The 9,088-nt window shown below is 49.6% G+C and overlaps 1 protein-coding gene across 6 annotated transcripts in view; it reads right to left on the bottom strand.

The window, feature by feature from the left end:
• The window catches only part of FAM110B (family with sequence similarity 110 member B), a 146,491-nt gene extending 137,635 nt beyond the window's left edge, over window positions 1-8,856 (bottom strand). For 4 of the 6 annotated variants that reach the window (XR_006706686.1, XR_006706688.1, XR_006706687.1 and 1 more), the window contains exon 1: window positions 8,498-8,856. The gene's annotated coding sequence lies outside the window, so the exon portion shown is untranslated. The remainder of the gene's footprint in view (window positions 1-8,497) is intronic. The other 2 variants (XM_045455179.1, XM_045455181.1) reach the window with 1 other exon arrangement.
• Between the last annotated feature and the right edge of the window lie 232 nt (window positions 8,857-9,088).

A 9,088-nucleotide genomic window follows, 5' to 3' on the forward strand; every position in this document is an offset into this window, starting at 1 on the left:
TACTTCAACTTACCAGATGCAGATGCGTATCGTTGGAAAACTCTTCCCCCTACAAGAGCTATACATTTCAATCCGCTAACAGGAGTCAGATAGAATAAAATCTCCATGAAATTAAATAACTGAGCTGCTAGACAGCTAGCTGATCCCTTCAAAGATGGTGGCCACGCTAACCAAAGCACTAGGAGAAGGTTTACGTGGTCACACACCCGATCCGCGCTGCAGGTTGGACCAAAGCCCGCAAAAGCGAGGAATCGCACCCATGAGCGGCCATATTCAGAACCGACACAAAGATCCCTCTTCTCCTCTCATGGTCACTACACAAGAACAAAATTTATTGGGAAGAATAACATCTGATTCTGAAAAATCACAACATTCCAATGAATGATCACTGGAATGAGCACGGGCCAGGGGACAGATTAAAAGGATTTTTTAAATCCCCAACTCACAGTCAGGAGGACAATGAGCTTTCCCATTTCACCTTGTTCTGACTGCATAGTCAAGACACAGAGCGTTGTCAGGATTCACTGGTATTTCTCAGCACGTCTGAGTTCCTAGTTTCCAACAGTCTGTTTCTGACCCACTGTGGAAGCGATGACCCCCTGGTAGCCAGGGAAGAAAGAGCTTGTACGTGTATGTGAATAAAAATGCACACACATCCACGACTGTGGAGTGTCTGCACGGAGATTTGAAAATAAGTCCTTTGATATTAGTCACTAAACTCCACCAAAGACTGCAATCAACAAGCAAGTACCGTGAAAGATTAAAAGCCTGGAAAAGAATATACAAATAATTTCCTTTTGCAAAATACAAACAACATGAAAATGCCCCAACCAAAGTCATTGTAATGAGATGGGGCAACACAAGTAACTGAATATAACTCAGAAGCAGGGGAGATAGCCCACAGTCCACGCAGCTGACCGGGCAGGTCTATGAGGCTGACGGCTGCGGCCACAACGTCAGGGCCGGCTTCTGGAATGGCCAGCACAGTTTCCCAAGAACTGGTTGTGTTTTTACGGCAGGTGCATTTCTCTATCGTGTTTGCTCTTGTGGTTTTTACAGAGGGACTAGGTGCCTGAAAGCTGGCATCTCAGACTTTAGGGCCTTCAAGGTCCCACAGGCAAGGACCTCCTCACCTCGCACCCCGGTCGGAAAGCCTGCCAGGTGCCTGGCACAATTTCCGGCCACGTGGATTCAGCAGCTTCCGTGACAGCATCCCTCTCACCCTGGAAACTATATTTTCAACATGTAAACAAATCCTACAATTTCAGCGAGGCATGAGGGCCGTGCAGAAAATGCGGCATGACGATGGGAAAGAGGGAAAGAAGGGTGGTCGGAGAAGGGGCGACCTCAGCTTCAGCGGTCAGGGGGAGTCTCTGGAAACGTGACTCTCGTCCTGTGACCCGTGTGATGAGAACATACAAGAACGATGGACGGGGGCGCCTGGGTGGCTCAGTCGGTTCGGCGTCTGACTCTTGATTTTGGCTCAGGTCAAGATCTCCATGGTTCATGAGTCTGACACCGCCCCACCCACGCCCCGGCTCTGCACTGATGGAGTAAAGCCTGCTTGGGATTCTCTCTCTCTCTCTCTCTCTCTCTCTTTCTCCCCCCTGCCCCACGTTCTCTTTCTCTCTCTCAAATAAATAAATAAACATTTAAAAAAGAGACAGATGGAAAAGGGCACGAAATCTACGAGACAGTAACACATAACAGCAACTCATCTCTGTGGAACACCAGGCATTGGGCAGCATCATCTTACTTAACCCTCACGGCAATCCGATGCTATAAGTTATCCCCGTTTTACAGATCAGGAAACTGAGGTTCCAGAAGCCTCCACAACTCGCTCAAGTTCACACAGAGCCGATCTCCGCACCCAGAAAAACTCAACTATAAAACCTCGTCTGAGTCTGTCGGTGATGGGCTCCACCACTTGCTGGCTTACAGCTAAGTGTTTGGCCTGGAATCCGCATGGCCCTGACCGAGCCCTCACCCTGCCCTCACCCTGCCTTGCTCCCAGTGTAACAGAAATAAAGTTTGTGATTCCCAAGGGCTCTGCCACCCCGTTTTGAATGTGCACACAGCTTCTGTGACTCCCCTTGAATCTGATGAATCCGGGCCGTCCCAATTTCCTTTATCTCTGACACTAACAGTCTGTTGTGCATCTGGGGGCAAAAGAATCTGTGAATGCCTTCTCTACACGTTTTTAAAGTATCAGAAAGACTGCTTCCACCGGATGCAATTGTCTAGCTTCCAATCCTGAGGTAGGGGATTCCACTATATATGACCACCTCCCCCCGGCCCAGGTCCTTTCAAATAACAGGATTCGGTTTGTATCACTGATACGCAAATAGAAATAAAACAGAAAGCAGCAAGGCCCTCTCAGCGTGAGCTCCAGAATGTACCCTATTTCACGGATTCTAAGACACATCTGTTTTAGCATTTTAATACCTGAAATGAGGATTCATATCACAGTGGGTGGTGCATCATAGTTTAACTGGTAGTATGTTTTCTCTTCTTAGCGTGCCATACGATAACGATGCATCTTAAGATCAAGAGTGGGTTAGGTTAGGAGACATTCAAAATGGTGCCAATATCAGGTTCCCCACCCCTCATCTCCTTTCTTTCCTTCCAGCCCAACTGGCTGGTCACCACAACAGCTTTCTCACTGACTCTCCATTTCCGCTCTTTCCCGACAGTCCATTCTCCAAAAGGTGGGCCACGTGAGCTGCCGGAGCCTGGTCCTCCTTGCGTCCCACCCTCCAGCAGCTCCCACGACTTTAGAATAAACAGAAACTCTCCCCTCCATGGCCTTCAAGGCCCTGCTGACCTGGTCCCTCTGCTGCAAGTTCCCGTTCTTCACAAATGCAGGTTCTGTCTGCCTCAGGGCCTTTGCACAAGCCACCCTCTCTACCCAGGGACCTGCCGGAGGTTGCCCCCCGCCTTTTTTTTCACTTAAGGTTCAGCTCAAACATCCTTCTTGGAGCCCTCCCAGACCACCCAGCCCAGTTCAGATGGTCACTGTCATTCCTGACTGAACTTACTACTGCTTTAAACTAGCTTTTCATTTGTTTGTTTACCTTATTAGCTTTTGCTTCCACTTATGCCATAAAGCCTAAAAGAGGTAGGAACCTTGTCTTCCTTGGACACTGCTTATCCCCAGTACCCAGGCAGGTGCACAAAGGATCCTCTATAAATACCATTTAACATAATAACCATAGTAGAAGATATTACTAAGCTACATTTATGTGTACAGTTACTATTTAATTTTTTTTAAGTTTATTTATTTATTTTGAGGGAGGGGGCAGAGAGAGAATCCCAGGCAAGATCCCCACTGTCAGCACAGAGCCCAATGCAGGGCTCCAATTCACAAACTGTGAGATTATGACCTAAGCCGAAATCAAGAGTGGGACACTTAACTGACTAAGCCACCCGGGCGCCCCTCATAGTTACTTCCTTTTCATTAAGTTCCAGCCAATGGGACAAAAAAAAAAAAATGCTGACAATGATCATTTTGAAGTGTATCTGTGATTCTTCCTGAAAAGTCAAAAAAAAAAAAAAAAAAAAAAAGAGAGAGAGAGAGAAAGAAACAAAGAAAGAAATAAACTTCCAGTGGGGCTTATGAGGAGCAAATGCTTTGCCTTCCCAGATAACCACTCAGAAATTTCCCATATGTTTCTAAATTGTCTCTTTAAAAGCTTTATCTAGACTGGATAATTTCAAAACCCATTGATTTTGCTCGGATGTATATATAAAACATACCACAGAATTCTTATAATTCTTCTAGAAAACCTGTCGGCCAAGTGACATATTGTTTCCTTTTGCTCAGTATTCACCTTTGAACTTCCCTCTAAAGTGTTTACAATTTTAAACCCCAGCTTTAGCTCCAGTTCCAGTTTAAAATTGTTTAAATCATCCACATGGTCACTATTTTTATCACCAAACATACACTGGAAAGAGGAAGCAATTTGCTTCATCTACTAACTACTAAAGTTTCCAAAACAAAACAAAACGAAGAAATGAGTCTTATGTCTTTGAATGCTGTGGTCCTCTGTAATTCTCTTTATGAGACTCAATGTTACAAATGTAAACATTACATTCGTCCTTTCTCGCAAGAAGGAGGAAATCTCACGTGTCAGAAAAGGAAGGTACATGACGTAAGGTCATTCATGCTGCGTTACAAAAGATCATCTAGAAACAAACCCAGGCTTAAAACCAGGAGGAAAATGTATTCTGCAGAAATTCTGAAGCTTTGCCCATACCTTAATTATCTGCAGTTACCTGCGTGGATGATGACACACACAAACAAAGAAAAATTGTATTTCTTACTACTTTCTCCCCAATCTTCCGGGCCGGACGATCCTGTAACGTATCCATCCAAACTTCAGAATCAACACTACCTTTAGTTTCTTTGGTAAACATTTTGGGCAGAATTTGTGTTCTCTTCTGAACAATTCCCCCAGACGACGTCTTTGTATTTCTATAACAATGTCAATTTTAGTGGCTGCGAGAAACATGAAGTTAGGCTCTGGCTAAAATGTCAGGTTGAAAAAAACGAGCACACTGAAAGAAGTATTCATCCAACGTTTCATTCATCACCATAACGTATTTGATTATTTGATGTTTTTAAGGGATCAAAATGAAAAAAAGGTCCTTTAACCCAAGGGAAAGAAAGTCAGTGGGGGTTCAAGGAGGCTAAGACTTTCACCAGATCCCCTGAGCCAGAAAGCCAGAAACAGTCCTAACACTACCTTCATCCTCTAGGCCATGAGCATCCGCCTTTACATAGTTCAAGAAACTCAAACCTGCCATCCTTCTCCTCAACCCTCTTAAAATAAGGAGGCTTTAATAAAGTATCGCAAAATCTTAAGAGGTGGCCTCTACACACTAAAATTAGCTTAAGGTCTCCTGCCTTGTACCCCTTAATGACTAAGCACTGCTCAAGAACTTCAAAGCATGTCACTTGGTTATGAAGAAGAGATCTGTTGGTATCAGACCCAAAAAGAATGTAGGGGAGCACCTCCAAGACAGAGGTTATCCCCCTCGGTGTGGTGGAAAGGTTCAGGGGCTCCGGGGCACACACAGCCCAGGGGTAAAACCATTGTGATTCACCCAGTCTCTTTGCGTCACCAGCAGAAAGGAGATAACAACTATCCTGCTTTGGAAGAAAGAGAACACGCTGTCAACTGCCCAGAACGAGGCCGGTCCCCGAGCCGGCCCACAGAGACAACTCAGATTACAGTCCAGAAAGCCTTCTTCTTCTGAGTCCTCTTATTCACTCGCTACCCTTGGTGCTGTACTAAATAGAATGGATATATTTTTTCTCGGATGAGTCATGGCTTTGCAGAGCTTCAGATCCTTCGTCCTGCATATCAATTCTCACTGCATCATACCGGGAGTCAGAAAACTGGTAAAAACGAGAATAAATGAGAAGTTGTTCTCTCCCTATTTTTTTTAATGTTTGTTTATTCATTTTTGAGAGAGAGAGAGAGAGATAGGGAGGGGCAGAGACAGAGAGAGAAGGAGGCAGAATCCCAAGCAGGCTCTGCACCATCAGCACTGAGCCCAGTGTGGGGCTTGAACTCATGAACCGTGGGGTCATGACCTGAGCCAAAACCAAGAATCGGATGCTTAACCGACTGAGCCACCCAGGCGCCCTGAGAAGCTGTTTTCTTAAATCGACTCATGACGTAACTGGGTTTCTTATCATTTGTTTCTCTCTCTTAAAAGTTAAGTATCGAAAAAAGGTCCAGGTTATAGGGTGTCAGGGTAGTCAGAGGGTTAAGGCGTGAGACTCCTGATTTCAGCTCAGGTCATGATCTCACAGTCGTGAGATGGAACCCCTTGTCAGGGAGCCTGCTTGAGATTCTCTCCCCCCCCCTCTGCCCCTCCCCTGATCTAAAATTAAAAATTAACAAACATTTTTTTAAGTCCAGGTTACTTGGAGATCCTCTGGGCTCAGAACAATCAACCTTATCCTATCACGGAAAAAAATGAGAGTAAAGAGTACGGTCGATCAAATAAGATTTTTACAAGCACCGTTCGTCGTAACACCTGGAATACCGTGGCTTTTCAGAGAGAAAAATGTGGCCAAGTAAACAGTCTAAAAAAGTTGGACATACAAAGGACAGACTTTTTACAGAGTTTATTCCTAAGGAGGCTGTTAGACAGGATCGGTGTGGCGGGAGTACATTTCGGGGAGAGGGCAAACAATGGGATTACTAAATTAATCCGTCCCATTCTCCTGGACCACAAATGTGCCTCGTCTATACCAGCATTATCCACAGCTCCACCTACCTGCCACACTGTGTCTACAGCAGCTATGGTATGGCAGGGCCCCAAGAGTTAATGCCATGCCTTTGCTTAGCTAAGTAAACTGTTTGGGAAAGAGAGAGCTATCATTTCAAAGTTAAAAGGGCTGGGGGCAGGGGGAGAAAACCTCACAATGAATGTACACTTCCGACAACCTTTTAAAATATCTAGGTAGCAAACGTAATCGTTTGGGTACAGACACTCGGCAAGTAAGTCGTTTTAATTTTTCTCATGTTAGCTAATTAGGCTGCTCTAGAGATTTAAAGTACAAGTAAGAATTACAGGATCTGGGTGATGTATATACAGGGCACACATTTGTATTTTATTCCCTTTTGACCCAGCGGGAGTTACCTAACCGTTGTGCCAATATGCTTCTTTCAAGTACAAATGAAAGTATTATTGTCAACCTGGAGAACGAGGGGGTTCAGAATGGGGTCCAGACTGGGTTTCTCCCAATGGCCAGGCTTCTCCTCAATTAGGCCCTTAAGGATAATTAAGTCTCCTTACTATGAAATGTACCTGGGTAGGACTGTTCAGGACTATGTGCTGGCCCGTACAGATCTCCTTATTGTGCAGAAGAAAACACGCAACAGATCGTCAGTCATAACAAAACAACAACCCGATCTCAATTCTGATCTAAAATTAAACCACATACTTAAAATAGACCATGCCTTAGAAATGCTTCCATTTTAAAACCAAAAACAACTGTACAGAAAAACACAGGGACTGATAACAAAAATTAAAAAAAGAAAAGTAGGGTGATACTCACCTAGCACTGGGTTTCGGGCACTGCTCAAAGCGCTTTACCGACTATCAGGTTGACAAAGCACGGCCACCTCCCTGTTCAATTAGTGACTTTACTGTTGTCAGATCCATACTAGCACCAGAAATATCGTAGGATAAATCAGTGGGGATGTTACGGACAAAGAATTCTGGCTTATCGTCACCTCGCCCTTAGGTTAAAATAATTATGCTTATTAATAAATAGCTCATCTGAATGACCAGGGGTTGTGATGTCACAAAACATATACAAGTTAGTACAGGTATTTTCCACAGAATGGCTCTAAGTGTGAATGGGGGGGGGGTGCGGAGGGAAAGGCTGAACAGGTATCTTCGACACCAACAAGGGAAATGGGGAAAAGCAAAGTCATATTATTGATACCACATTCCCCTTCTCAAAAACAGACCAGTTTGCAGTCCTTACAATGCCAGCCATGCAATGTTGTCACAGATGTGTGCCAGATTTTGCACAGGGCATGGCCGCGGGGAAGGGGGGGGGGGGGAACCCAGTTTGCCCGGATCTCAGGCAGCGAAGAAAGCCCGTCCATTTCTGCGGCTCACGAAACGAATCACAACTTGAAAGGGTTAAGAAGCCGGGCACCAGGTGTTTTCCTTCCACTTTCCCCGAGTAACTGAAGCCCACGGCAAAGTCACCCCTGCCACCCTCCCCGCAAGCCTGCGCAGAGGCACCACTGTCACTGCCATTTCCACCACGCCGCTCCTGCTCCGACAACAATCGGCGGGCACCAGGCTGGGCAGCGGGCACCGGCGCCTCCCCACAGCCTGCAACGCGCTGTGCTGCGAAGTTATGAGCTCCGCTGGGTGACGGGGGCACGAGTGAGCCAAGGATACTTTCATTCCCTCTCGAATCTGTGTGCTTTCAAAGAAAGTGGAGACGAGGGAGGCACGGGTGGAGCTGGAGGGGGCAACCAAATACAAACTTTCAGAGCCTCTGAATCTGCATTTCTTGCCAGAATGGCCCAGCCGGCGATCGGGAGATCCAGACACACCCCCCCGCCCCCCCCCCCCAACAAGTATTCAGCAGACCCCGCGAGGAGACGCGGTCCCTCGCCTGCCCGCTCCCCCAGCAGCAGGCAGCAGGCGCGCTCGGGGAGCCCGCCGCTCGCGCCCCGCAAGCCCGCCCGGCTCCGCAGCGCCCCTGCCCGGCCTCCCCGCCCAGCCCGGACGCGCAGCCGGGCGCCTCCCCCCTTCGCGGCCCACACCGCCGGCCGGGGTCCGTCCGGGCCAGCGCGGCTGCGGGACCGGGCCGGACGGACAGCCAGGCGCGGCGCGGAGGCTCGGGGGCGGACCCGGCTGCGCTCCGGCCGCGCGCGCCTCCCGCATTGTCCGCAGCCGGGGCGCCGCGCGGCCCCCCGCCCCGACCCCCCGCCCCTGCCCGGCCCGGCCTTACCTCGGCCGCGCTCCCCGGCCCCGGGCGGTGCGGTCCGCGGCCGGGCGCCAAGCTCCCGGGGACGACGGGTAGGAAGGTCGGGCCCGCCACACACGGGGTCCGGGCCGCCGGCGCCGCCGGAGGGCCGAGCGCGGGCCGCGGGGGCCGCCGAGTCCTCGCGCCGCCTCCGCGGGGCCACGGATACGGAGCTGCCCGCGCGAGCCGAGGCGGCCCGGGACGCAAGGCCGTGGAGGGCCCGGCCGGCGGCGGCCGCGATGGTTCGGTCTGCACCGAGTGGGAGGGCTCAGGCGGGCTTCGCGGAGCGCGAGGGAGGGAACTTGGAGCGAGTTGCCGCGGCCCAGAGCGCGTGTCCCTGTGGAGTGTGCACGCCCCTAAAGAGCGCCCCGCCCCCGCCCCGCCCCTCCCCTCCTCACCCCCTCCCCGTTCCCGCCCCCTCCCGCACCCCCACTTCCAGCCCGGCCCCCTCCCCCACTCCCTCCTTGGCCCCACCTCCAAACCCCTTCCACACCCCCACCGCCGCTCCCACCCCGTGGGGGGGGGGGTGGGGAGGGGGGGAAGAAGCCACAGGGTCTCCGGTGCCGCCGGGAAGCC

The sequence above is a fragment of the Leopardus geoffroyi genome, chromosome C3 (assembly GCF_018350155.1).
Source record: "Leopardus geoffroyi isolate Oge1 chromosome C3, O.geoffroyi_Oge1_pat1.0, whole genome shotgun sequence".
Classification (NCBI taxonomy): Eukaryota; Metazoa; Chordata; class Mammalia; order Carnivora; family Felidae; genus Leopardus; species Leopardus geoffroyi.